Here is a 20,248-nt window from a genome sequence, read left to right on the forward strand (position 1 = left end):
CTCGCGTACGAAAACAAATTAGGTTTTGCGTCTTTTAAGACATAAAAGCAATAATCATGAATAGTATTTCGGGTGCGATCATACCAGCACTAATGCACCGGATCCCATCAGAACTCCGCAGTTAAGCGTGCTTGGGCGAGAGTAGTACTAGGATGGGTGACCCCCTGGGAAGTCCTCGTGTTGCACCCCCCTTTTTCGTTGCCCGTTTGCGTTTTTTTTAGATTTTACGTGCTGTTTTTTTTTGTTTTTTTTTCTTTCTTGCTGTTTCTATGCTCGGGTGGCCTCCGCTTCATGGTTGATGGTTTTCGTATTTTTGGAACGGAGCCAATCGGTCACGTGGGTCTCACGCCTCGCGTACGAAAACAAAGGAGGTTCTGCGTCTTTTAAGACATAAAAGCAATAAGCATGGATAGTATTTCGGGTGCGATCATACTAGCACTAATGCACCGGATCCCATCAGAACTCCGCAGTTAAGCGTGCTTGGGCGAGAGTAGTACTAGGATGGGTGACCCCCTGGGAAGTCCTCGTGTTGCACCCCCCTTTTTCGTTGCCAGTTTGCGTTTTTTTTAGATTTTACGTGCGGTTTTTTTTTGTTTTTTTTTTCTTTCTTGCTATTTCTATGCTCGGGTGGCCTCCGCTTCATAGTTCATGGTTTTCGTATTTTTGGAACGGAGCCGATCGGTCACGTGGGTCCCACGCCTCGCTTACGAAAACAAAGGAGGTTCTGCGTCTTTTAAGACATAAAAGCAATAAGCATGGATAGTATTTCGGGTGCGATCATACCAGCACTAATGCACCGGATCCCATCAGAACTCCGCAGTTAAGCGTGCTTGGGCGAGAGTAGTAGTAGGATGGGTGACCCCCTGGGAAGTCCTCGTGTTGCACCCCCTTTTTCGTTGCCTGTTTGCTTTTTTTTTAGATTTTACGTGCGGTTTTTTTTTTGTTTTTTTTTTCTTTCTTGCTATTTCTATGCTCGGGTGGCCTCCGCTTCATGGTTCATGGTTTTCGTATTTTTGGAACGGAGCCGATCGGTCACGTGGGTCCCACGCCTCGCTTACGAAAACAAAGGAGGTTCTGCGTCTTTTAAAACATAAAAGCAATAAGCATGGATAGTATTTCGGGTGCGATCATACCAGCACTAATGCACCGGATCCCATCAGAACTCCGCAGTTAAGCGTGCTTGGGCGAGAGTAGTACTAGGATGGGTGACCCCCTGGGAAGTCCTCGTGTTGCACCCCCCCTTTTTCGTTGCCCGTTTGCGTTTTTTTAGATTTTACGTGCGGTTTTTTTTTGTTTTTTTTTTCTTTCTTGCTATTTCTATGCTCGGGTGGCCTCCGCTTCATGGTTCATGGTTTTCGTATTTTTGGAACGGAGCCGATCGGTCTCGTGGGTCCCACGCCACGCGTACGAAAACAAAGGAGGTTCTGCGTCTTTTAAGACATAAAAGCAATAAGCATGGATAATATTTCGGGTGCGATCATACCGGCACTAATGCACCGGATCCCATCAGAAGTATGCAGTTAAGCGTGCTTGGGCGAGAGTAGTACTAGGATGGGTGACCCCCTGGGAAGTCCTCGTGTTGCACCCCTTTTTTCGTTGCCCGTTTGCGTTTTTTTAGATTTTACGTGCGGTTTTTTTTTTGTTTTTTTTTTCTTTCTTGCTATTTCTATGCTCGGGTGGCCTCCGCTTCATGGTTCATGGTTTTCGTATTTTTGGAACGGAGCCGATCGGTCTCGTGGGTCCCACGCCTCGCGTACGAAAACAAAGGAGGTTCTGCGTCTTTTAAGACATAAAAGCAATAAACATGGATAGTATTTCGGGTGCGATCATACCAGCACTAATACACCGGATCCCATAAGAACTCCGCAGTTAAGCGTGCTTGGGCGAGAGTAGTACTAGGGTGGGTGACCCCCTGGGAAGTCCTCGTGTTGCACCCCCCTTTTTCGTTGCCTGTTTGCGTTTTTTTTAGATTTTTACGTGCGGTTTTTTTTTGTTTTTTTTCTTTCTTGCTATTTCTATGCTCGGGTGGCCTCCGCTTCATGGTTCATGGTTTTCGTATTTTTGGAACGGAGCCGATCGGTCACGTGGGTCCCACGCCTCGCTTACGAAAACAAAGGAGGTTCTGCGTCTTTTAAGACATAAAAGCAATAAGCATGGATAGTATTTCGGGTGCGATCATACCAGCACTACTGCACCGGATCCCATCAGAACTCCGCAGTAAAGCGTGCTTGGGCGAGAGTAGTACTAGGATGGGTGACCCCCTGGGAAGTCCTCGTGTTGCACCCGCCTTTTTCATTGCCCGTTTGCGTTTTTTTAGATTTTACGTGCGGTTTTTTTTTTGTTTTTTTTTCTTTCTTGCTATTTCTATGCTCGGGTGACCTCCGCTTCATGGTTCATGGTTTTCGTATTTTTGGAACGGAGCCGATCGGTCTCGTGGGTCCCACGCCTCGCGTACGAAAACAAAGGAGGTTCTGCGTCTTTTAAGACATAAAAGCAATAAGCATGGATAATATTTCGGGTGCGATCATACCGGCACTAATGCACCGGATCCCATCAGAATTCCGCAGTTAAGCGTGCTTGGGCGAGAGTAGTACTAGGATGGGTGACCCCCTGGGAAGTCCTCGTGTTGCACCCCTTTTTTCGTTGCCCGTTTGCGTTTTTTTCGATTTTACGTGCGGTTTTTTTTTTGTTTTTTTTTCTTTCTTGCTATTTCTATGCTCGGGTGGCCTCCGCTTCATGGTTCATGGTTTTCGTATTTTTGGAACGGAGCCGATCGGTCTCGTGGGTCCCACGCCTCGCGTACGAAAACAAAGGAGGTTCTGCGTCTTTTAAGACATAAAAGCAATAAGCATGGATAATATTTCGGGTGCGATCATACCGGCACTAATGCACCGGATCCCATCAGAATTCCGCAGTTAAGCGTGCTTGGGCGAGAGTAGTACTAGGATGGGTGACCCCCTGGGAAGTCCTCGTGTTGCACCCCTTTTTTCGTTGCCCGTTTGCGTTTTTTTAGATTTTACGTGCGGTTTTTTTTTTTTGTTTTTTTTTCTTTCTTGCTATTTCTATGCTCGGGTGGCCTCCGCTTCATGGTTCATTGTTTTCGTATTTTTGGAACGGAGCCGATCGGTCTCGTGGGTCCCACGCCTCGCGTACGAAAGAAAAGGAGGTTCTGCGTCTTTTAAGACATAAAAGGAATAAGCATGGATAGTATTTCGGGTGCGATCATACCAGCACTAATGCACCGGATCCCATCAGAACTCCGCAGTTAAGCGTGCTTGGGCGAGAGTAGTACTAGGATGGGTGACCCCCTGGGAAGTCCTCGTGTTGCACCCCTTTTTTCGTTGCCCGTTTGCGTTTTTTTAGATTTTACGTGCGGTTTTTTTTTTTGTTTTTTTTTCTTTCTTGCTATTTCTATGCTCGGATGGCCTCCGCTTCATGGTTCATGGTTTTCGTATTTTTGGAACGGAGCCGATCGGTCTCGTGGGTCCCACGCCTCGCGTACGAAAACAAAGGAGGTTCTGCGTCTTTTAAGACATAAAAGCAATAATCATGAATAGTATTTCGGGTGCGATCATACCAGCACTAATGCACCGGATTCCATCAGAACTCCGCAGTTAAGCGTGCTTGGGCGAGAGTAGTACTAGGATGGGTGACCCCCTGGGAAGTCCTCGTGTTGCACCCCTTTTTTCGTTGCCCGTTTGCGTTTTTTTAGATTTTACGTGCGGTTTTTTTTTGTTTTTTTTTCTTTCTTGCTATTTCTATGCTCGGGTGGCCTCCGCTTCATGGTTCATGGTTCATGGTTCATATTTCATGGTTTTCGTATTTTTGGAACGGAGCCGATCGGTCTCGTGGGTCCCACGCCTCGCGTACGAAAACAAAGGAGGTTCTGCGTCTTTTAAGACATAAAAGCAATAAGCATGGATAGTATTTCGGGTGCGATCATACCAGCACTAATGCACCGGATCCCATTAGAACTCCGCAGTTAAGCGTGCTTGGGCGAGAGTAGTACTAGGATGGGTGACCCCCTGGGAAGTCCTCGTGTTGCACCCCTTTTTTCGTTGCCCGTTTGCGTTTTTTTAGATTTTACGTGCGGTTTTTTTTTTGTTTTTTTTTTCTTTCTTGCTATTTCTATGCTCGGGTGGCCTCCGCTTCATGGTTCATGGTTTTCGTATTTTTGGAACGGAGCCGATCGGTCTCGTGGGTCCCACGCCTCGCGTACGAAAACAAATTAGGTTTTGCGTCTTTTAAGACATAAAAGCAATAATCATGAATAGTATTTCGGGTGCGATCATACCAGCACTAATGCACCGGATCCCATCAGAACTCCGCAGTTAAGCGTGCTTGGGCGAGAGTAGTACTAGGATGGGTGACCCCCTGGGAAGTCCTCGTGTTGCACCCCCCTTTTTCGTTGCCCGTTTGCGTTTTTTTTAGATTTTACGTGCTGTTTTTTTTTGTTTTTTTTTCTTTCTTGCTGTTTCTATGCTCGGGTGGCCTCCGCTTCATGGTTGATGGTTTTCGTATTTTTGGAACGGAGCCAATCGGTCACGTGGGTCTCACGCCTCGCGTACGAAAACAAAGGAGGTTCTGCGTCTTTTAAGACATAAAAGCAATAAGCATGGATAGTATTTCGGGTGCGATCATACTAGCACTAATGCACCGGATCCCATCAGAACTCCGCAGTTAAGCGTGCTTGGGCGAGAGTAGTACTAGGATGGGTGACCCCCTGGGAAGTCCTCGTGTTGCACCCCCCTTTTTCGTTGCCAGTTTGCGTTTTTTTTAGATTTTACGTGCGGTTTTTTTTTGTTTTTTTTTTCTTTCTTGCTATTTCTATGCTCGGGTGGCCTCCGCTTCATAGTTCATGGTTTTCGTATTTTTGGAACGGAGCCGATCGGTCACGTGGGTCCCACGCCTCGCTTACGAAAACAAAGGAGGTTCTGCGTCTTTTAAGACATAAAAGCAATAAGCATGGATAGTATTTCGGGTGCGATCATACCAGCACTAATGCACCGGATCCCATCAGAACTCCGCAGTTAAGCGTGCTTGGGCGAGAGTAGTAGTAGGATGGGTGACCCCCTGGGAAGTCCTCGTGTTGCACCCCCTTTTTCGTTGCCTGTTTGCTTTTTTTTTAGATTTTACGTGCGGTTTTTTTTTTGTTTTTTTTTTCTTTCTTGCTATTTCTATGCTCGGGTGGCCTCCGCTTCATGGTTCATGGTTTTCGTATTTTTGGAACGGAGCCGATCGGTCACGTGGGTCCCACGCCTCGCTTACGAAAACAAAGGAGGTTCTGCGTCTTTTAAAACATAAAAGCAATAAGCATGGATAGTATTTCGGGTGCGATCATACCAGCACTAATGCACCGGATCCCATCAGAATTCCGCAGTTAAGCGTGCTTGGGCGAGAGTAGTACTAGGATGGGTGACCCCCTGGGAAGTCCTCGTGTTGCACCCCTTTTTTCGTTGCCCGTTTGCGTTTTTTTAGATTTTACGTGCGGTTTTTTTTTGTTTTTTTTTCTTTCTTGCTATTTCTATGCTCGGGTGGCCTCCGCTTCATGGTTCATGGTTCATGGTTCATATTTCATGGTTTTCGTATTTTTGGAACGGAGCCGATCGGTCTCGTGGGTCCCACGCCTCGCGTACGAAAACAAAGGAGGTTCTGCGTCTTTTAAGACATAAAAGCAATAAGCATGGATAGTATTTCGGGTGCGATCATACCAGCACTAATGCACCGGATCCCATTAGAACTCCGCAGTTAAGCGTGCTTGGGCGAGAGTAGTACTAGGATGGGTGACCCCCTGGGAAGTCCTCGTGTTGCACCCCTTTTTTCGTTGCCCGTTTGCGTTTTTTTAGATTTTACGTGCGGTTTTTTTTTTGTTTTTTTTTTCTTTCTTGCTATTTCTATGCTCGGGTGGCCTCCGCTTCATGGTTCATGGTTTTCGTATTTTTGGAACGGAGCCGATCGGTCTCGTGGGTCCCACGCCTCGCGTACGAAAACAAATTAGGTTTTGCGTCTTTTAAGACATAAAAGCAATAATCATGAATAGTATTTCGGGTGCGATCATACCAGCACTAATGCACCGGATCCCATCAGAACTCCGCAGTTAAGCGTGCTTGGGCGAGAGTAGTACTAGGATGGGTGACCCCCTGGGAAGTCCTCGTGTTGCACCCCCTTTTTCGTTGCCCGTTTGCGTTTTTTTTAGATTTTACGTGCTGTTTTTTTTTGTTTTTTTTTCTTTCTTGCTGTTTCTATGCTCGGGTGGCCTCCGCTTCATGGTTGATGGTTTTCGTATTTTTGGAACGGAGCCAATCGGTCACGTGGGTCTCACGCCTCGCGTACGAAAACAAAGGAGGTTCTGCGTCTTTTAAGACATAAAAGCAATAAGCATGGATAGTATTTCGGGTGCGATCATACTAGCACTAATGCACCGGATCCCATCAGAACTCCGCAGTTAAGCGTGCTTGGGCGAGAGTAGTACTAGGATGGGTGACCCCCTGGGAAGTCCTCGTGTTGCACCCCCCTTTTTCGTTGCCAGTTTGCGTTTTTTTTAGATTTTACGTGCGGTTTTTTTTTGTTTTTTTTTTCTTTCTTGCTATTTCTATGCTCGGGTGGCCTCCGCTTCATAGTTCATGGTTTTCGTATTTTTGGAACGGAGCCGATCGGTCACGTGGGTCCCACGCCTCGCTTACGAAAACAAAGGAGGTTCTGCGTCTTTTAAGACATAAAAGCAATAAGCATGGATAGTATTTCGGGTGCGATCATACCAGCACTAATGCACCGGATCCCATCAGAACTCCGCAGTTAAGCGTGCTTGGGCGAGAGTAGTAGTAGGATGGGTGACCCCCTGGGAAGTCCTCGTGTTGCACCCCCTTTTTCGTTGCCTGTTTGCTTTTTTTTTAGATTTTACGTGCGGTTTTTTTTTTGTTTTTTTTTTCTTTCTTGCTATTTCTATGCTCGGGTGGCCTCCGCTTCATGGTTCATGGTTTTCGTATTTTTGGAACGGAGCCGATCGGTCACGTGGGTCCCACGCCTCGCTTACGAAAACAAAGGAGGTTCTGCGTCTTTTAAAACATAAAAGCAATAAGCATGGATAGTATTTCGGGTGCGATCATACCAGCACTAATGCACCGGATCCCATCAGAACTCCGCAGTTAAGCGTGCTTGGGCGAGAGTAGTACTAGGATGGGTGACCCCCTGGGAAGTCCTCGTGTTGCACCCCCCCTTTTTCGTTGCCCGTTTGCGTTTTTTTAGATTTTACGTGCGGTTTTTTTTTTGTTTTTTTTTCTTTCTTGCTATTTCTATGCTCGGGTGACCTCCGCTTCATGGTTCATGGTTTTCGTATTTTTGGAACGGAGCCGATCGGTCTCGTGGGTCCCACGCCTCGCGTACGAAAACAAAGGAGGTTCTGCGTCTTTTAAGACATAAAAGCAATAAGCATGGATAATATTTCGGGTGCGATCATACCGGCACTAATGCACCGGATCCCATCAGAATTCCGCAGTTAAGCGTGCTTGGGCGAGAGTAGTACTAGGATGGGTGACCCCCTGGGAAGTCCTCGTGTTGCACCCCTTTTTTCGTTGCCCGTTTGCGTTTTTTTAGATTTTACGTGCGGTTTTTTTTTTGTTTTTTTTTCTTTCTTGCTATTTCTATGCTCGGGTGGCCTCCGCTTCATGGTTCATGGTTTTCGTATTTTTGGAACGGAGCCGATCGGTCTCGTGGGTCCCACGCCTCGCGTACGAAAACAAAGGAGGTTCTGCGTCTTTTAAGACATAAAAGCAATAAGCATGGATAATATTTCGGGTGCGATCATACCGGCACTAATGCACCGGATCCCATCAGAATTCCGCAGTTAAGCGTGCTTGGGCGAGAGTAGTACTAGGATGGGTGACCCCCTGGGAAGTCCTCGTGTTGCACCCCTTTTTTCGTTGCCCGTTTGCGTTTTTTTAGATTTTACGTGCGGTTTTTTTTTTTTGTTTTTTTTTCTTTCTTGCTATTTCTATGCTCGGGTGGCCTCCGCTTCATGGTTCATTGTTTTCGTATTTTTGGAACGGAGCCGATCGGTCTCGTGGGTCCCACGCCTCGCGTACGAAAAAAAAGGAGGTTCTGCGTCTTTTAAGACATAAAAGGAATAAGCATGGATAGTATTTCGGGTGCGATCATACCAGCACTAATGCACCGGATCCCATCAGAACTCCGCAGTTAAGCGTGCTTGGGCGAGAGTAGTACTAGGATGGGTGACCCCCTGGGAAGTCCTCGTGTTGCACCCCTTTTTTCGTTGCCCGTTTGCGTTTTTTTAGATTTTACGTGCGGTTTTTTTTTTTGTTTTTTTTTCTTTCTTGCTATTTCTATGCTCGGATGGCCTCCGCTTCATGGTTCATGGTTTTCGTATTTTTGGAACGGAGCCGATCGGTCTCGTGGGTCCCACGCCTCGCGTACGAAAACAAAGGAGGTTCTGCGTCTTTTAAGACATAAAAGCAATAATCATGAATAGTATTTCGGTTGTGATCATACCAGCACTAATGCACCGGATCCCATCAGAACTCCGCAGTTAAGCGTGCTTGAGCGAGAGTAGTACTAGGATGGGTGACCCCCTGGGAAGTCCTCGTGTTGCACCCCTTTTTTCGTTGCCCGTTTGCGTTTTTTTCGATTTTACGTGCTGTTTTTTTTTTGTTTTTTTTCTTTCTTGCTATTTCTATGCTCGGGTGGCCTCCGCTTCATGGTTCATGGTTCATGGTTTTCGTATTTTTGGAACGGAGCCGATCGGTCACGTGGGTCCCACGCCTCGCGTACGAAAACAAAGGAGGTTCTGCGTCTTTTAAGACATAAAAGCAATAAACATGGATAGTATTTCGGGTGCGATCATACCAGCACTAATGCACTGGATCCCATCAGAACTCCGCAGTTAAGCGTGCTTGGGCGAGAGTAGTACTAGGATGGGTGACCCCCTGGGAAGTCCTCGTGTTGCACCCCCCTTTTTCGTTGCCCGTTTGCGTTTTTTTAGATTTTACGTGCGTTTTTTTTTTGTTTTTTTTTCTTTCTTGCTATTTCTATGCTCGGGTGGCCTCCGCTTCATGGTTCATGGTTTTCGTATTTTTGCAACGGAGCCGATCGGTCACGTGGGTCCCACGCCTCGCGTACGAAAACAAAGGAGGTTCTGCGTCTTTTAAGACATAAAAGCAATAAGCATGGATAGTATTTCGGGTGCGATCATACCAGCACTAATGCACCGGATCCCATCAGAAGTCCGCAGTTAAGTGTGCTTGGGCGAGAGTAGTACTAGGATGGGTGACCCCCTGGGAAGTCCTCGTGTTGCACCCCCCTTTTTCGTTGCCTGTTTGCGTTTTTTTTAGATTTTACGTGCGGTTTTTTTTTGTTTTTTTTTCTTTCTTGCTATTTCTATGCTCGGGTGGCCTCCGCTTCATGGTTCATGGTTTTCGTATTTTTGGAACGGAGCCGATCGGTCACGTGGGTCCCACGCCTCGCTTACGAAAACAAAGGAGGTTCTGCGTCTTTTAAGACATAAAAGCAATAAGCATGGATAGTATTTCGGGTGCGATCATACCAGCACTAATGCACCGGATCCCATCAGAACTCCGCAGTTAAGCGTGCTTGGGCGAGAGTAGTACTAGGATGGGTGACCCCCTGGGAAGTCCTCGTGTTGCACCCCCCTTTTTCGTTGCCCGTTTGCGTTTTTTTTAGATTTTACGTGCTGTTTTTTTTTTGTTTTTTTTTCTTTGTTGCTGTTTCTATGCTCGGGTGGCCTCCGCTTCATGGTTGATGGTTTTCGTATTTTTGGAACGGAGCCAATCGGTCACGTGGGTCCCACGCCTCGCGTACGAAAACAAAGGAGGTTCTGCGTCTTTTAAGACATAAAAGCAATAAGCATGGATAGTATTTCGGGTGCGATCATACCAGCACTAATGCACCGGATCCCATTAGAACTCCGCAGTTAAGCGTGCTTGGACGAGAGTAGTACTAGGATGGGTGACCCCCTGGGAAGTCCTCGTGTTGCACCCCCCTTTTTCGTTGCCTGTTTGCGTTTTTTTTAGATTTTACGTGCGGTTTTTTTTTGTTTTTTTTTCTTTCTTGCTATTTCTATGCTCGGGTGGCCTCCGCTTCATGGTTCATGGTTTTCGTATTTTTGGAACGGAGCTGATCGGTCACGTGGGTCCCACGCCTCGCTTACGAAAACAAAGGAGGTTCTGCGTCTTTTAAGACATAAAAGCAATAAGCATGGATAGTATTTCGGGTGCGATCATACCAGCACTAATGCACCGGATCCCATCAGAACTCCGCAGTTAAGCGTGCTTGGGCGAGAGTAGTACTAGGATGGGTGACCCCCTGGGAAGTCCTCGTGTTGCACCCCCCTTTTTCGTTGCCTGTTTGCGTTTTTTTTAGATTTTACGTGCGGTTTTTTTTTTGTTTTTTTTTCTTTCTTGCTATTTCTATGCTCGGGTGGCCTCCGCTTCATGGTTCATGGTTTTCGTATTTTTGGAACGGAGCCGATCGGTCACGTGGGTCCCACGCCTCGCGTACGAAAACAAAGGAGGTTCTGCGTCTTTTAAGACATAAAAGCAATAAGCATGGATAGTATTTCGGGTGCGATCATACCAGCACTAATGCACCGGATCCCATCAGAACTCCGCAGTTAAGCGTGCTTGGGCGAGAGTAGTACTGGGATGGGTGACCCCCTGGGAAGTCCTCGTGTTGCACCCCTTTTTTCGTTGCCCGTTTGCGTTTTTTTAGATTTTACGTGCGGTTTTTTTTTGTTTTTTTTTCTTTCTTGCTATTTCTATGCTCGGGTGGCCTCCGCTTCATGGTTCATGGTTTTCGTATTTTTGGAACGGAGCCGATCGGTCTCGTGGGTCCCACGCCTCGCGTACGAAAACAAAGGAGGTTCTGCGTCTTTTAAGACATAAAAGCAATAATCATGAATAGTATTTCGGTTGTGATCATACCAGCACTAATGCACCGGATCCCATCAGAACTCCGCAGTTAAGCGTGCTTGGGCGAGAGTAGTACTAGGATGGGTGACCCCCTGGGAAGTCCTCGTGTTGCACCCCCCTTTTTCGTTGCCCGTTTGCGTTTTTTTTAGATTTTACGTGCTGTTTTTTTTTGTTTTTTTTTCTTTCTTGCTGTTTCTATGCTCGGGTGGCCTCCGCTTCATGGTTGATGGTTTTCGTATTTTTGGAACGGAGCCAATCGGTCACGTGGGTCCCACGCCTCGCGTACGAAAACAAAGGAGGTTCTGCGTCTTTTAAGACATAAAAGCAATAAGCATGGATAGTATTTCGGGTGCGATCATACCAGCACTAATGCACCGGATCCCATTAGAACTCCGCAGTTAAGCGTGCTTGGGCGAGAGTAGTACTAGGATGGGTGACCCCTTGGGAAGTCCTCGTGTTGCACCCCCTTTTTCGTTGCCTGTTTGCGTTTTTTTTAGATTTTACGTGCGGTTTTTTTTTGTTTTTTTTTCTTTCTTGCTATTTCTATGCTCGGGTGGCCTCCGCTTCATGGTTCATGGTTTTCGTATTTTTGGAACGGAGCCGATCGGTCACGTGGGTCCCACGCCTCGCTTACGAAAACAAAGGAGGTTCTGCGTCTTTTAAGACATAAAAGCAATAAGCATGGATAGTATTTCGGGTGCGATCATACCAGCACTAATGCACCGGATCCCATCAGAACTCCGCAGTTAAGCGTGCTTGGGCGAGAGTAGTACTAGGATGGGTGACCCCCTGGGAAGTCCTCGTGTTGCACCCCCCTTTTTCATTGCCCGTTTGCGTTTTTTTAGATTTTACGTGCGGTTTTTTTTTCTTTCTTGCTATTTCTATGCTCGGGTGGCCTCCGCTTCATGGTTCATGGTTTTCGTATTTTTGGAACGGAGCCGATCGGTCTCGTGGGTCCCACGCCTCGCGTACGAAAACAAAGGAGGTTCTGCGTCTTTTAAGACATAAAAGCAATAAGCATGGATAATATTTCGGGTGCGATCATACCGGCACTAATGCACCGGATCCCATCAGAATTCCGCAGTTAAGCGTGCTTGGGCGAGAGTAGTACTAGGATGGGTGACCCCCTGGGAAGTCCTCGTGTTGTACCCCTTTTTTCGTTGCCCGTTTGCGTTTTTTTAGATTTTAAGTGCGGTTTTTTTTTTTTGTTTTTTTTTCTTTCTTGCTATTTCTATGCTCGGGTGGCCTCCGCTTCATGGTTCATGGTTTTCGTATTTTTGGAACGGAGCCGATCGGTCTCGTGGGTCCCACGTCTCGCGTACGAAAAAAAGGAGGTTCTGCGTCTTTTAAGACATAAAAGAAATAAGCATGGATAGTATTTCGGGTGCGATCATACCAGCACTAATGCACCGGATCCCATCAGAACTCCGCAGTTAAGCGTGCTTGGGCGAGAGTAGTACTAGGATGGTTGACCCCCTGGGAAGTCCTCGTGTTGCAACCCTTTTTTCGTTGCCCGTTTGCGTTTTTTTAGATTTTACGTGCGGTTTTTTTTTTGTTTTTTTTTTCTTTCTTGCTATTTCTATGCTCGGGTGGCCTCCGCTTCATGGTTCATGGTTTTCGTATTTTTGGAACGGAGCCGATCGGTCTCGTGGGTCCCACGCCTCGCGTACGAAAACAAAGGAGGTTCTGCGTCTTTTAAGACATAAAAGCAATAATCATGAATAGTATTTCGGTTGTGATCATACCAGCACTAATGCTCCGGATCCCATCAGAACTCCGCAGTTAAGCGTGCTTGGGCGAGAGTAGTACTAGGATGGGTGACCCCCTGGGAAGTCCTCGTGTTGCACCCCTTTTTTCGTTGCCCGTTTGCGTTTTTTTCGATTTTACGTGCGGTTTTTTTTTTGTTTTTTTTTCTTTCTTGCTATTTCTATGCTCGGGTGGCCTCCGCTTCATGGTTCATGGTTCATGGTTTTCGTATTTTTGGAACGGAGCCGATCGGTCACGTGGGTCCCACGCCTCGCGTACGAAAACAAAGGAGGTTCTGCGTCTTTTAAGACATAAAAGCAATAAACATGGATAGTATTTCGGGTGCGATCATACTAGCACTAATGCACTGGATCCCATCAGAACTCCGCAGTTAAGCGTGCTTGGGCGAGAGTAGTACTAGGATGGGTGACCCCCTGGGAAGTCCTCGTGTTGCACCCCCCTTTTTCGTTGCCCGTTTGCGTTTTTTTAGATTTTACGTGCGTTTTTTTTTTTGTTTTTTTTTCTTTCTTGCTATTTCTATGCTCGGGTGGCCTCCGCTTCATGGTTCATGGTTTTCGTATTTTTGCAACGGAGCCGATCGGTCACGTGGGTCCCACGCCTCGCGTACGAAAACAAAGGAGGTTCTGCGTCTTTTAAGACATAAAAGCAATAAGCATGGACAGTATTTCGGGTGCGATCATACCAGCACTAATGCACCGGATCCCATCAGAAGTCCGCAGTTAAGTGTGCTTGGGCGAGAGTAGTACTAGGATGGGTGACCCCCTGGGAAGTCCTCGTGTTGCACCCCCCTTTTTCGTTGCCTGTTTGCGTTTTTTTTAGATTTTACGTGCGGTTTTTTTTTGTTTTTTTTTCTTTCTTGCTATTTCTATGCTCGGGTGGCCTCCGCTTCATGGTTCATGGTTTTCGTATTTTTGGAACGGAGCCGATCGGTCACGTGGGTCCCACGCCTCGCTTACGAAAACAAAGGAGGTTCTGCGTCTTTTAAGACATAAAAGCAATAAGCATGGATAGTATTTCGGGTGCGATCATACCAGCACTAATGCACCGGATCCCATCAGAACTCCGCAGTTAAGCGTGCTTGGGCGAGAGTAGTACTAGGATGGGTGACCCCCTGGGAAGTCCTCGTGTTGCACCCCCCTTTTTCGTTGCCCGTTTGCGTTTTTTTTAGATTTTACGTGCTGTTTTTTTTTTTGTTTTTTTTTCTTTGTTGCTGTTTCTATGCTCGGGTGGCCTCCGCTTCATGGTTGATGGTTTTCGTATTTTTGGAACGGAGCCAATCGGTCACGTGGGTCCCACGCCTCGCGTACGAAAACAAAGGAGGTTCTGCGTCTTTTAAGACATAAAAGCAATAAGCATGGATAGTATTTTGGGTGCGATCATACCAGCACTAATGCACCGGATCCCATTAGAACTCCGCAGTTAAGCGTGCTTGGGCGAGAGTAGTACTAGGATGGGTGACCCCCTGGGAAGTCCTCGTGTTGCACCCCCCTTTTTCGTTGCCTGTTTGCGTTTTTTTTAGATTTTACGTGCGGTTTTTTTTTGTTTTTTTTTCTTTCTTGCTATTTCTATGCTCGGGTGGCCTCCGCTTCATGGTTCATGGTTTTCGTATTTTTGGAACGGAGCTGATCGGTCACGTGGGTCCCACGCCTCGCTTACGAAAACAAAGGAGGTTCTGCGTCTTTTAAGACATAAAAGCAATAAGCATGGATAGTATTTCGGGTGCGATCATACCAGCACTAATGCACCGGATCCCATCAGAACTCCGCAGTTAAGCGTGCTTGGGCGAGAGTAGTACTAGGATGGGTGACCACCTGGGAAGTCCTCGTGTTGCACCCCCCTTTTTCGTTGCCTGTTTGCGTTTTTTTTAGATTTTACGTGCGGTTTTTTTTTTGTTTTTTTTTCTTTCTTGCTATTTCTATGCTCGGGTGGCCTCCGCTTCATGGTTCATGGTTTTCGTATTTTTGGAACGGAGCCGATCGGTCACGTGGGTCCCACGCCTCGCGTACGAAAACAAAGGAGGTTCTGCGTCTTTTAAGACATAAAAGCAATAAGCATGGATAGTATTTCGGTTGCGATCATACCAGCACTAATGCACCGGATCCCATCAGAACTCCGCAGTTAAGCGTGCTTGGGCGAGAGTAGTACTGGGATGGGTGACCCCCTGGGAAGTCCTCGTGTTGCACCCCTTTTTTCGTTGCCCGTTTGCGTTTTTTTAGATTTTACGTGCGGTTTTTTTTTGTTTTTTTTTCTTTCTTGCTATTTCTATGCTCGGGTGGCCTCCGCTTCATGGTTCATGGTTTTCGTATTTTTGGAACGGAGCCGATCGGTCTCGTGGGTCCCACGCCTCGCGTACGAAAACAAAGGAGGTTCTGCGTCTTTTAAGACATAAAAGCAATAATCATGAATAGTATTTCGGTTGTGATCATACCAGCACTAATGCACCGGATCCCATCAGAACTCCGCAGTTAAGCGTGCTTGGGCGAGAGTAGTACTAGGATGGGTGACCCCCTGGGAAGTCCTCGTGTTGCACCCCCCTTTTTCGTTGCCCGTTTGCGTTTTTTTTAGATTTTACGTGCTGTTTTTTTTTTTTTTTTTTTTTTCTTTCTTGCTGTTTCTATGCTCGGGTGGCCTCCGCTTCATGGTTGATGGTTTTCGTATTTTTGGAACGGAGCCAATCGGTCACGTGGGTCCCACGCCTCGCGTACGAAAACAAAGGAGGTTCTGCGTCTTTTAAGACATAAAAGCAATAAGCATGGATAGTATTTCGGGTGCGATCATACCAGCACTAATGCACCGGATCCCATTAGAACTTCGCAGTTAAGCGTGCTTGGGCGAGAGTAGTACTAGGATGGGTGACCCCCTGGGAAGTCCTCGTGTTGCACCCCCTTTTTCGTTGCCTGTTTGCGTTTTTTTTAGATTTTACGTGCGGTTTTTTTTTGTTTTTTTTTCTTTCTTGCTATTTCTATGCTCGGGTGGCCTCCGCTTCATGGTTCATGGTTTTCGTATTTTTGGAACGGAGCCGATCGGTCACGTGGGTCCCACGCCTCGCTTACGAAAACAAAGGAGGTTCTGCGTCTTTTAAGACATAAAAGCAATAAGCATGGATAGTATTTCGGGTGCGATCATACCAGCACTAATGCACCGGATCCCATCAGAACTCCGCAGTTAAGCGTGCTTGGGCGAGAGTAGTACTAGGATGGGTGACCCCCTGGGAAGTCCTCGTGTTGCACCCCTTTTTTCGTTGCCCGTTTGCGTTTTTTTAGATTTTAAGTGCGGTTTTTTTTTTGTTTTTTTTTCTTTCTTGCTATTTCTATGCTCGGGTGGCCTCCGCTTCATGGTTCATGGTTTTCGTATTTTTGGAACGGAGCCGATCGGTCTCGTGGGTCCCACGTCTCGCGTACGAAAAAAAGGAGGTTCTGCGTCTTTTAAGACATAAAAGAAATAAGCATGGATAGTATTTCGGGTGCGATCATACCAGCACTAATGCACCGGATCCCATCAGAACTCCGCAGTTAAGCGTGCTTGGGCGAGAGTAGTACTAGGATGGGTGACCCCCTGGTAAGTCCTCGTGTTGCAACCCTTTTTTCGTTGCCCGTTTGCGTTTTTTTAGATTTTACGTGCGGTTTTTTTTTTGTTTTTTTTTCTTTCTTGCTATTTCTATGCTCGGGTGGCCTCCGCTTCATGGTTCATGGTTTTCGTATTTTTGGAACGGAGCCGATCGGTCTCGTGGGTCCCACGCCTCGCGTACGAAAACAAAGGAGGTTCTGCGTCTTTTAAGACATAAAAGCAATAATCATGAATAGTATTTCGGTTGTGATCATACCAGCACTAATGCACCGGATCCCATCAGAACTCCGCAGTTAAGCGTGCTTGGGCGAGAGTAGTACTAGGATGGGTGACCCCCTGGGAAGTCCTCGTGTTGCACCCCTTTTTTCGTTGTCCGTTTGCGTTTTTTTCGATTTTACGTGCGGTTTTTTTTTTGTTTTTTTTTCTTTCTTGCTATTTCTATGCTCGGGTGGCCTCCGCTTCATGGTTCATGGTTTTCGTATTTTTGCAACGGTGCCGATCGGTCACGTGGGTCCCACGCCTCGCGTACGAAAACAAAGGAGGTTCTGCGTCTTTTAAGACATAAAAGCAATAAGCATGGATAGTATTTCGGGTGCGATCATACCAGCACTAATGCACCGGATCCCATCAGAACTCCGCAGTTAAGCGTGCTTGGGCGAGAGTAGTACTAGGATGGGTGACCCCCTGGGAAGTCCTCGTGTTGCACCCCTTTTTTCGTTGCCCGTTTGCGTTTTTTTCGATTTTACGTGCGGTTTTTTTTTTGTTTTTTTTTCTTTCTTGCTATTTCTATGCTCGGGTGGCCTCCGCTTCATGGTTCATGGTTCATGGTTTTCGTATTTTTGGAACGGAGCCGATCGGTCACGTGGGTCCCACGCCTCGCGTACGAAAACAAAGGAGGTTCTGCGTCTTTTAAGACATAAAAGCAATAAACATGGATAGTATTTCGGGTGCGATCATACCAGCACTAATGCACTGGATCCCATCAGAACTCCGCAGTTAAGCGTGCTTGGGCGAGAGTAGTACTAGGATGGGTGACCCCCTGGGAAGTCCTCGTGTTGCACCCCCCTTTTTCGTTGCCCGTTTGCGTTTTTTTAGATTTTACGTGCGTTTTTTTTTTGTTTTTTTTTTCTTTCTTGCTATTTCTATGCTCGGGTGGCCTCCGCTTCATGGTTCATGGTTTTCGTATTTTTGCAACGGAGCCGATCGGTCACGTAAGTCCCACGCCTCGCGTACGAAAACAAAGGAGGTTCTACGTCTTTTAAGACATAAAAGCAATAAGCATGGATAGTATTTCGGGTGCGATCATACCAGCACTAATGCACCGGATCCCATCAGAAGTCCGCAGTTAAGTGTGCTTGGGCGAGAGTAGTACTAGGATGGGTGACCCCCTGGGAAGTCCTCGTGTTGCACCCCCCTTTTTCGTTGCCTGTTTGCGTTTTTTTTTAGATTTTACGTGCGGTTTTTTTTTGTTTTTTTTTCTTTCTTGCTATTTCTATGCTCGGGTGGCCTCCGCTTCATGGTTCATGGTTTTCGTATTTTTGGAACGGAGCCGATCGGTCACGTGGGTCCCACGCCTCGCTTACGAAAACAAAGGAGGTTCTGCGTCTTTTAAGACATAAAAGCAATAAGCATGGATAGTATTTCGGGTGCGATCATACCAGCACTAATGCACCGGATCCCATCAGAATTCCGCAGTTAAGCGTGCTTGGGCGAGAGTAGTACTAGGATGGGTGACCCCCTGGGAAGTCCTCCTGTTGCACCCCCCTTTTTCGTTGCCTGTTTGCGTTTTTTTTAGATTTTACGTGCGGTTTTTTTTTGTTTTTTTTTTCTTTCTTGCTATTTCTATGCTCGGGTGGCCTCCGCTTCATGGTTCATGGTTTTCGTATTTTTGGAACGGAGCCGATCGGTCACGTGGGTCCCACGCCTCGCGTACGAAAACAAAGGAGGTTCTGCGTCTTTTAAGACATAAAAGCAATAATCATGAATAGTATTTCGGGTGCGATCATACCAGCACTAATGCACCGGATTCCATCAGAACTCCGCAGTTAAGCGTGCTTGGGCGAGAGTAGTACTAGGATGGGTGACTCCCTGGGAAGTCCTCGTGTTGCACCCCTTTTTTCGTTTCCCGTTTGCGTTTTTTTAGATTTTACGTGCGGTTTTTTTTTTTGTTTTTTTTTCTTTCTTGCTATTTCTATGCTCGGGTGGCCTCCGCTTCATGGTTCATGGTTTTCGTATTTTTGGAACGGAGCCGATCGGTCTCGTGGGTCCCACGCCTCGCGTACGAAAACAAAGGAGGTTCTGCGTCTTTTAAGACATAAAAGCAATAAGCATGGATAGTATTTCGGGTGCGATCATACCAGCACTAATGCACCGGATCCCATCAGAACTCCGCAGTTAAGCGTGCTTGGGCGAGAGTAGTACTAGGATGGGTGACCCCCTGGGAAGTCCTCGTGTTGCACCCCCCCTTTTTCGTTGCCCGTTTGCGTTTTTTTTAGATTTTACGTGCTGTTTTTTTTTTTGTTTTTTTTTCTTTCTTGCTGTTTCTATGCTCGGGTGGCCTCCGCTTCATGGTTGATGGTTTTCGTATTTTTGGAACGGAGCCAATCGGTCACGTGGGTCCCACGCCTCGCGTACGAAAACAAAGGAGGTTCTGCGTCTTTTAAGACATAAAAGCAATAAGCATGAATAGTATTTCGGGTGCGATCATACCAGCACTAATGCACCGGATCCCATTAGAACTCCGCAGTTAAGCGTGCTTGGGCGAGAGTAGTACTAGGATGGGTGACCCCCTGGGAAGTCCTCGTGTTGCACCCCCCTTTTTCGTTGCCTGTTTGCGTTTTTTTTAGATTTTACGTGCGGTTTTTTTTTGTTTTTTTTTCTTTCTTGCTATTTCTATGCTCGGGTGGCCTCCGCTTCATGGTTCATGGTTTTCGTATTTTTGGAACGGAGCCGATCGGTCACGTGGGTCCCACGCCTCGCGTACGAAAACAAAGGAGGTTCTGCGTCTTTTAAGACATAAAAGCAATAAGCATGGATAGTATTTCGGGTGCGATCATACCAGCACTAATGCACCGGATCCCATCAGAACTCCGCAGTTAAGCGTGCTTGGGCGAGAGTAGTATTGGGATGGGTGACCCCCTGGGAAGTCCTCGTGTTGCACCCCTTTTTTCGTTGCCCGTTTGCGTTTTTTTAGATTTTACGTGCGGTTTTTTTTTGTTTTTTTTTCTTTCTTGCTATTTCTATGCTCGGGTGGCCTCCGCTTCATGGTTCATGGTTTTCGTATTTTTGGAACGGAGCCGATCGGTCTCGTGCGTCCCACGCCTCGCGTACGAAAACAAAGGAGGTTCTGCGTCTTTTAAGACATAAAAGCAATAATCATGAATAGTATTTCGGTTGTGATCATACCAGCACTAATGCACCGGATCCCATCAGAACTCCGCAGTTAAGCGTGCTTGGGCGAGAGTAGTACTAGGATGGGTGACCCCCTGGGAAGTCCTCGTGTTGCACCCCCCTTTTTCGTTGCCCGTTTGCGTTTTTTTTAGATTTTACGTGCTGTTTTTTTTTTGTTTTTTTTTTCTTTCTTGCTGTTTCTATGCTCGGGTGGCCTCCGCTTCATGGTTGATGGTTTTCGTATTTTTGGAACGGAGCCAATCGGTCACGTGGGTCCCACGCCTCGCGTACGAAAACAAAGGAGGTTCTGCGTCTTTTAAGACATAAAAGCAATAAGCATGGATAGTATTTCGGGTGCGATCATACCAGCACTAATGCACCGGATCCCGTCAGAACTCCGCAGTTAAGCGTGCTTGGGCGAGAGTAGTACTAGGATGGGTGACCCCCTGGGAAGTCCTCGTGTTGCACCCCCCTTTTTCGTTGCCTGTTTGCGTTTTTTTTAGATTTTACGTGCGGTTTTTTTTTGTTTTTTTTTCTTTCTTGCTATTTCTATGCTCGGGTGGCCTCCGCTTCATGGTTCATGG

General features: G+C 46.8%; 58 non-coding genes across 58 annotated transcripts; all 58 read left to right on the top strand.

The window, feature by feature from the left end:
- Positions 1-70: 70 nt before the first annotated feature.
- Positions 71-189, top strand: LOC145152020 (5S ribosomal RNA). Its single transcript, XR_013732558.1, has one exon. It is a non-coding gene; the product is annotated as a 5S ribosomal RNA (ribosomal RNA).
- Positions 190-419: 230 nt separating this feature from the next.
- On the top strand, positions 420-538 carry LOC145154955 (5S ribosomal RNA). Its single transcript, XR_013735422.1, has one exon. It is a non-coding gene; the product is annotated as a 5S ribosomal RNA (ribosomal RNA).
- A 231-nt stretch (positions 539-769) lies between these two features.
- LOC145155716 (5S ribosomal RNA) lies at positions 770-888 on the top strand. The gene has a single exon (XR_013736145.1). It is a non-coding gene; the product is annotated as a 5S ribosomal RNA (ribosomal RNA).
- Positions 889-1,119: 231 nt separating this feature from the next.
- LOC145152022 (5S ribosomal RNA) lies at positions 1,120-1,238 on the top strand. Its single transcript, XR_013732560.1, has one exon. It is a non-coding gene; the product is annotated as a 5S ribosomal RNA (ribosomal RNA).
- A 231-nt stretch (positions 1,239-1,469) lies between these two features.
- On the top strand, positions 1,470-1,588 carry LOC145149891 (5S ribosomal RNA). The gene has a single exon (XR_013730730.1). It is a non-coding gene; the product is annotated as a 5S ribosomal RNA (ribosomal RNA).
- Positions 1,589-1,818: 230 nt separating this feature from the next.
- Positions 1,819-1,937, top strand: LOC145155424 (5S ribosomal RNA). The gene has a single exon (XR_013735865.1). It is a non-coding gene; the product is annotated as a 5S ribosomal RNA (ribosomal RNA).
- Positions 1,938-2,167: 230 nt separating this feature from the next.
- On the top strand, positions 2,168-2,286 carry LOC145145368 (5S ribosomal RNA). The gene has a single exon (XR_013726344.1). It is a non-coding gene; the product is annotated as a 5S ribosomal RNA (ribosomal RNA).
- Positions 2,287-2,516: 230 nt separating this feature from the next.
- On the top strand, positions 2,517-2,635 carry LOC145136573 (5S ribosomal RNA). Its single transcript, XR_013720545.1, has one exon. It is a non-coding gene; the product is annotated as a 5S ribosomal RNA (ribosomal RNA).
- Positions 2,636-2,864: 229 nt separating this feature from the next.
- Positions 2,865-2,983, top strand: LOC145136580 (5S ribosomal RNA). The gene has a single exon (XR_013720550.1). It is a non-coding gene; the product is annotated as a 5S ribosomal RNA (ribosomal RNA).
- A 231-nt stretch (positions 2,984-3,214) lies between these two features.
- On the top strand, positions 3,215-3,333 carry LOC145152023 (5S ribosomal RNA). The gene has a single exon (XR_013732561.1). It is a non-coding gene; the product is annotated as a 5S ribosomal RNA (ribosomal RNA).
- A 230-nt stretch (positions 3,334-3,563) lies between these two features.
- On the top strand, positions 3,564-3,682 carry LOC145155349 (5S ribosomal RNA). The gene has a single exon (XR_013735794.1). It is a non-coding gene; the product is annotated as a 5S ribosomal RNA (ribosomal RNA).
- A 249-nt stretch (positions 3,683-3,931) lies between these two features.
- On the top strand, positions 3,932-4,050 carry LOC145153623 (5S ribosomal RNA). The gene has a single exon (XR_013734122.1). It is a non-coding gene; the product is annotated as a 5S ribosomal RNA (ribosomal RNA).
- A 230-nt stretch (positions 4,051-4,280) lies between these two features.
- On the top strand, positions 4,281-4,399 carry LOC145152024 (5S ribosomal RNA). The gene has a single exon (XR_013732562.1). It is a non-coding gene; the product is annotated as a 5S ribosomal RNA (ribosomal RNA).
- A 230-nt stretch (positions 4,400-4,629) lies between these two features.
- Positions 4,630-4,748, top strand: LOC145154956 (5S ribosomal RNA). Its single transcript, XR_013735423.1, has one exon. It is a non-coding gene; the product is annotated as a 5S ribosomal RNA (ribosomal RNA).
- Positions 4,749-4,979: 231 nt separating this feature from the next.
- On the top strand, positions 4,980-5,098 carry LOC145155718 (5S ribosomal RNA). The gene has a single exon (XR_013736147.1). It is a non-coding gene; the product is annotated as a 5S ribosomal RNA (ribosomal RNA).
- Positions 5,099-5,329: 231 nt separating this feature from the next.
- On the top strand, positions 5,330-5,448 carry LOC145133879 (5S ribosomal RNA). The gene has a single exon (XR_013718801.1). It is a non-coding gene; the product is annotated as a 5S ribosomal RNA (ribosomal RNA).
- A 249-nt stretch (positions 5,449-5,697) lies between these two features.
- On the top strand, positions 5,698-5,816 carry LOC145153624 (5S ribosomal RNA). Its single transcript, XR_013734123.1, has one exon. It is a non-coding gene; the product is annotated as a 5S ribosomal RNA (ribosomal RNA).
- A 230-nt stretch (positions 5,817-6,046) lies between these two features.
- On the top strand, positions 6,047-6,165 carry LOC145152025 (5S ribosomal RNA). Its single transcript, XR_013732563.1, has one exon. It is a non-coding gene; the product is annotated as a 5S ribosomal RNA (ribosomal RNA).
- A 229-nt stretch (positions 6,166-6,394) lies between these two features.
- LOC145154957 (5S ribosomal RNA) lies at positions 6,395-6,513 on the top strand. Its single transcript, XR_013735424.1, has one exon. It is a non-coding gene; the product is annotated as a 5S ribosomal RNA (ribosomal RNA).
- Positions 6,514-6,744: 231 nt separating this feature from the next.
- LOC145155719 (5S ribosomal RNA) lies at positions 6,745-6,863 on the top strand. Its single transcript, XR_013736148.1, has one exon. It is a non-coding gene; the product is annotated as a 5S ribosomal RNA (ribosomal RNA).
- A 231-nt stretch (positions 6,864-7,094) lies between these two features.
- Positions 7,095-7,213, top strand: LOC145152026 (5S ribosomal RNA). The gene has a single exon (XR_013732564.1). It is a non-coding gene; the product is annotated as a 5S ribosomal RNA (ribosomal RNA).
- A 231-nt stretch (positions 7,214-7,444) lies between these two features.
- On the top strand, positions 7,445-7,563 carry LOC145136593 (5S ribosomal RNA). The gene has a single exon (XR_013720573.1). It is a non-coding gene; the product is annotated as a 5S ribosomal RNA (ribosomal RNA).
- A 229-nt stretch (positions 7,564-7,792) lies between these two features.
- On the top strand, positions 7,793-7,911 carry LOC145136598 (5S ribosomal RNA). Its single transcript, XR_013720575.1, has one exon. It is a non-coding gene; the product is annotated as a 5S ribosomal RNA (ribosomal RNA).
- A 231-nt stretch (positions 7,912-8,142) lies between these two features.
- On the top strand, positions 8,143-8,261 carry LOC145152028 (5S ribosomal RNA). Its single transcript, XR_013732566.1, has one exon. It is a non-coding gene; the product is annotated as a 5S ribosomal RNA (ribosomal RNA).
- Positions 8,262-8,491: 230 nt separating this feature from the next.
- LOC145147510 (5S ribosomal RNA) lies at positions 8,492-8,610 on the top strand. Its single transcript, XR_013728410.1, has one exon. It is a non-coding gene; the product is annotated as a 5S ribosomal RNA (ribosomal RNA).
- Positions 8,611-8,845: 235 nt separating this feature from the next.
- Positions 8,846-8,964, top strand: LOC145154580 (5S ribosomal RNA). Its single transcript, XR_013735049.1, has one exon. It is a non-coding gene; the product is annotated as a 5S ribosomal RNA (ribosomal RNA).
- A 229-nt stretch (positions 8,965-9,193) lies between these two features.
- LOC145145829 (5S ribosomal RNA) lies at positions 9,194-9,312 on the top strand. Its single transcript, XR_013726784.1, has one exon. It is a non-coding gene; the product is annotated as a 5S ribosomal RNA (ribosomal RNA).
- Positions 9,313-9,542: 230 nt separating this feature from the next.
- Positions 9,543-9,661, top strand: LOC145152029 (5S ribosomal RNA). The gene has a single exon (XR_013732567.1). It is a non-coding gene; the product is annotated as a 5S ribosomal RNA (ribosomal RNA).
- Positions 9,662-9,892: 231 nt separating this feature from the next.
- Positions 9,893-10,011, top strand: LOC145155803 (5S ribosomal RNA). Its single transcript, XR_013736231.1, has one exon. It is a non-coding gene; the product is annotated as a 5S ribosomal RNA (ribosomal RNA).
- A 230-nt stretch (positions 10,012-10,241) lies between these two features.
- Positions 10,242-10,360, top strand: LOC145152031 (5S ribosomal RNA). The gene has a single exon (XR_013732568.1). It is a non-coding gene; the product is annotated as a 5S ribosomal RNA (ribosomal RNA).
- A 231-nt stretch (positions 10,361-10,591) lies between these two features.
- LOC145152565 (5S ribosomal RNA) lies at positions 10,592-10,710 on the top strand. Its single transcript, XR_013733097.1, has one exon. It is a non-coding gene; the product is annotated as a 5S ribosomal RNA (ribosomal RNA).
- Positions 10,711-10,938: 228 nt separating this feature from the next.
- LOC145139607 (5S ribosomal RNA) lies at positions 10,939-11,057 on the top strand. The gene has a single exon (XR_013721955.1). It is a non-coding gene; the product is annotated as a 5S ribosomal RNA (ribosomal RNA).
- Positions 11,058-11,287: 230 nt separating this feature from the next.
- Positions 11,288-11,406, top strand: LOC145154313 (5S ribosomal RNA). Its single transcript, XR_013734790.1, has one exon. It is a non-coding gene; the product is annotated as a 5S ribosomal RNA (ribosomal RNA).
- A 229-nt stretch (positions 11,407-11,635) lies between these two features.
- Positions 11,636-11,754, top strand: LOC145152032 (5S ribosomal RNA). Its single transcript, XR_013732569.1, has one exon. It is a non-coding gene; the product is annotated as a 5S ribosomal RNA (ribosomal RNA).
- Positions 11,755-11,973: 219 nt separating this feature from the next.
- Positions 11,974-12,092, top strand: LOC145145842 (5S ribosomal RNA). Its single transcript, XR_013726797.1, has one exon. It is a non-coding gene; the product is annotated as a 5S ribosomal RNA (ribosomal RNA).
- A 230-nt stretch (positions 12,093-12,322) lies between these two features.
- LOC145144824 (5S ribosomal RNA) lies at positions 12,323-12,441 on the top strand. The gene has a single exon (XR_013725825.1). It is a non-coding gene; the product is annotated as a 5S ribosomal RNA (ribosomal RNA).
- Positions 12,442-12,671: 230 nt separating this feature from the next.
- LOC145145111 (5S ribosomal RNA) lies at positions 12,672-12,790 on the top strand. The gene has a single exon (XR_013726101.1). It is a non-coding gene; the product is annotated as a 5S ribosomal RNA (ribosomal RNA).
- Positions 12,791-13,026: 236 nt separating this feature from the next.
- LOC145141369 (5S ribosomal RNA) lies at positions 13,027-13,145 on the top strand. Its single transcript, XR_013722621.1, has one exon. It is a non-coding gene; the product is annotated as a 5S ribosomal RNA (ribosomal RNA).
- Positions 13,146-13,375: 230 nt separating this feature from the next.
- On the top strand, positions 13,376-13,494 carry LOC145145830 (5S ribosomal RNA). Its single transcript, XR_013726785.1, has one exon. It is a non-coding gene; the product is annotated as a 5S ribosomal RNA (ribosomal RNA).
- Positions 13,495-13,724: 230 nt separating this feature from the next.
- LOC145152033 (5S ribosomal RNA) lies at positions 13,725-13,843 on the top strand. Its single transcript, XR_013732570.1, has one exon. It is a non-coding gene; the product is annotated as a 5S ribosomal RNA (ribosomal RNA).
- Positions 13,844-14,075: 232 nt separating this feature from the next.
- Positions 14,076-14,194, top strand: LOC145153625 (5S ribosomal RNA). Its single transcript, XR_013734124.1, has one exon. It is a non-coding gene; the product is annotated as a 5S ribosomal RNA (ribosomal RNA).
- A 230-nt stretch (positions 14,195-14,424) lies between these two features.
- Positions 14,425-14,543, top strand: LOC145154309 (5S ribosomal RNA). Its single transcript, XR_013734786.1, has one exon. It is a non-coding gene; the product is annotated as a 5S ribosomal RNA (ribosomal RNA).
- Positions 14,544-14,774: 231 nt separating this feature from the next.
- Positions 14,775-14,893, top strand: LOC145155659 (5S ribosomal RNA). Its single transcript, XR_013736088.1, has one exon. It is a non-coding gene; the product is annotated as a 5S ribosomal RNA (ribosomal RNA).
- A 228-nt stretch (positions 14,894-15,121) lies between these two features.
- On the top strand, positions 15,122-15,240 carry LOC145139614 (5S ribosomal RNA). The gene has a single exon (XR_013721956.1). It is a non-coding gene; the product is annotated as a 5S ribosomal RNA (ribosomal RNA).
- Positions 15,241-15,473: 233 nt separating this feature from the next.
- Positions 15,474-15,592, top strand: LOC145140367 (5S ribosomal RNA). Its single transcript, XR_013722148.1, has one exon. It is a non-coding gene; the product is annotated as a 5S ribosomal RNA (ribosomal RNA).
- A 229-nt stretch (positions 15,593-15,821) lies between these two features.
- Positions 15,822-15,940, top strand: LOC145152035 (5S ribosomal RNA). The gene has a single exon (XR_013732572.1). It is a non-coding gene; the product is annotated as a 5S ribosomal RNA (ribosomal RNA).
- A 228-nt stretch (positions 15,941-16,168) lies between these two features.
- LOC145146988 (5S ribosomal RNA) lies at positions 16,169-16,287 on the top strand. The gene has a single exon (XR_013727907.1). It is a non-coding gene; the product is annotated as a 5S ribosomal RNA (ribosomal RNA).
- A 229-nt stretch (positions 16,288-16,516) lies between these two features.
- Positions 16,517-16,635, top strand: LOC145139620 (5S ribosomal RNA). The gene has a single exon (XR_013721957.1). It is a non-coding gene; the product is annotated as a 5S ribosomal RNA (ribosomal RNA).
- A 229-nt stretch (positions 16,636-16,864) lies between these two features.
- On the top strand, positions 16,865-16,983 carry LOC145152036 (5S ribosomal RNA). Its single transcript, XR_013732573.1, has one exon. It is a non-coding gene; the product is annotated as a 5S ribosomal RNA (ribosomal RNA).
- A 236-nt stretch (positions 16,984-17,219) lies between these two features.
- LOC145154581 (5S ribosomal RNA) lies at positions 17,220-17,338 on the top strand. Its single transcript, XR_013735050.1, has one exon. It is a non-coding gene; the product is annotated as a 5S ribosomal RNA (ribosomal RNA).
- Positions 17,339-17,568: 230 nt separating this feature from the next.
- On the top strand, positions 17,569-17,687 carry LOC145145831 (5S ribosomal RNA). The gene has a single exon (XR_013726786.1). It is a non-coding gene; the product is annotated as a 5S ribosomal RNA (ribosomal RNA).
- A 231-nt stretch (positions 17,688-17,918) lies between these two features.
- LOC145148180 (5S ribosomal RNA) lies at positions 17,919-18,037 on the top strand. The gene has a single exon (XR_013729078.1). It is a non-coding gene; the product is annotated as a 5S ribosomal RNA (ribosomal RNA).
- A 231-nt stretch (positions 18,038-18,268) lies between these two features.
- LOC145144825 (5S ribosomal RNA) lies at positions 18,269-18,387 on the top strand. Its single transcript, XR_013725827.1, has one exon. It is a non-coding gene; the product is annotated as a 5S ribosomal RNA (ribosomal RNA).
- A 230-nt stretch (positions 18,388-18,617) lies between these two features.
- On the top strand, positions 18,618-18,736 carry LOC145152037 (5S ribosomal RNA). The gene has a single exon (XR_013732574.1). It is a non-coding gene; the product is annotated as a 5S ribosomal RNA (ribosomal RNA).
- A 233-nt stretch (positions 18,737-18,969) lies between these two features.
- LOC145153626 (5S ribosomal RNA) lies at positions 18,970-19,088 on the top strand. The gene has a single exon (XR_013734125.1). It is a non-coding gene; the product is annotated as a 5S ribosomal RNA (ribosomal RNA).
- Positions 19,089-19,318: 230 nt separating this feature from the next.
- On the top strand, positions 19,319-19,437 carry LOC145134196 (5S ribosomal RNA). Its single transcript, XR_013718988.1, has one exon. It is a non-coding gene; the product is annotated as a 5S ribosomal RNA (ribosomal RNA).
- A 228-nt stretch (positions 19,438-19,665) lies between these two features.
- LOC145139626 (5S ribosomal RNA) lies at positions 19,666-19,784 on the top strand. The gene has a single exon (XR_013721958.1). It is a non-coding gene; the product is annotated as a 5S ribosomal RNA (ribosomal RNA).
- A 232-nt stretch (positions 19,785-20,016) lies between these two features.
- On the top strand, positions 20,017-20,135 carry LOC145153785 (5S ribosomal RNA). Its single transcript, XR_013734277.1, has one exon. It is a non-coding gene; the product is annotated as a 5S ribosomal RNA (ribosomal RNA).
- Positions 20,136-20,248: the final 113 nt, after the last annotated feature.

Source organism: Lactuca virosa, chromosome 1 (genome assembly GCF_052849685.1).
Source record: "Lactuca virosa cultivar CGN04683 chromosome 1, Lactuca_virosa_CGN04683_v6, whole genome shotgun sequence".
In the NCBI taxonomy this organism is placed as follows: Eukaryota; Viridiplantae; Streptophyta; class Magnoliopsida; order Asterales; family Asteraceae; genus Lactuca; species Lactuca virosa.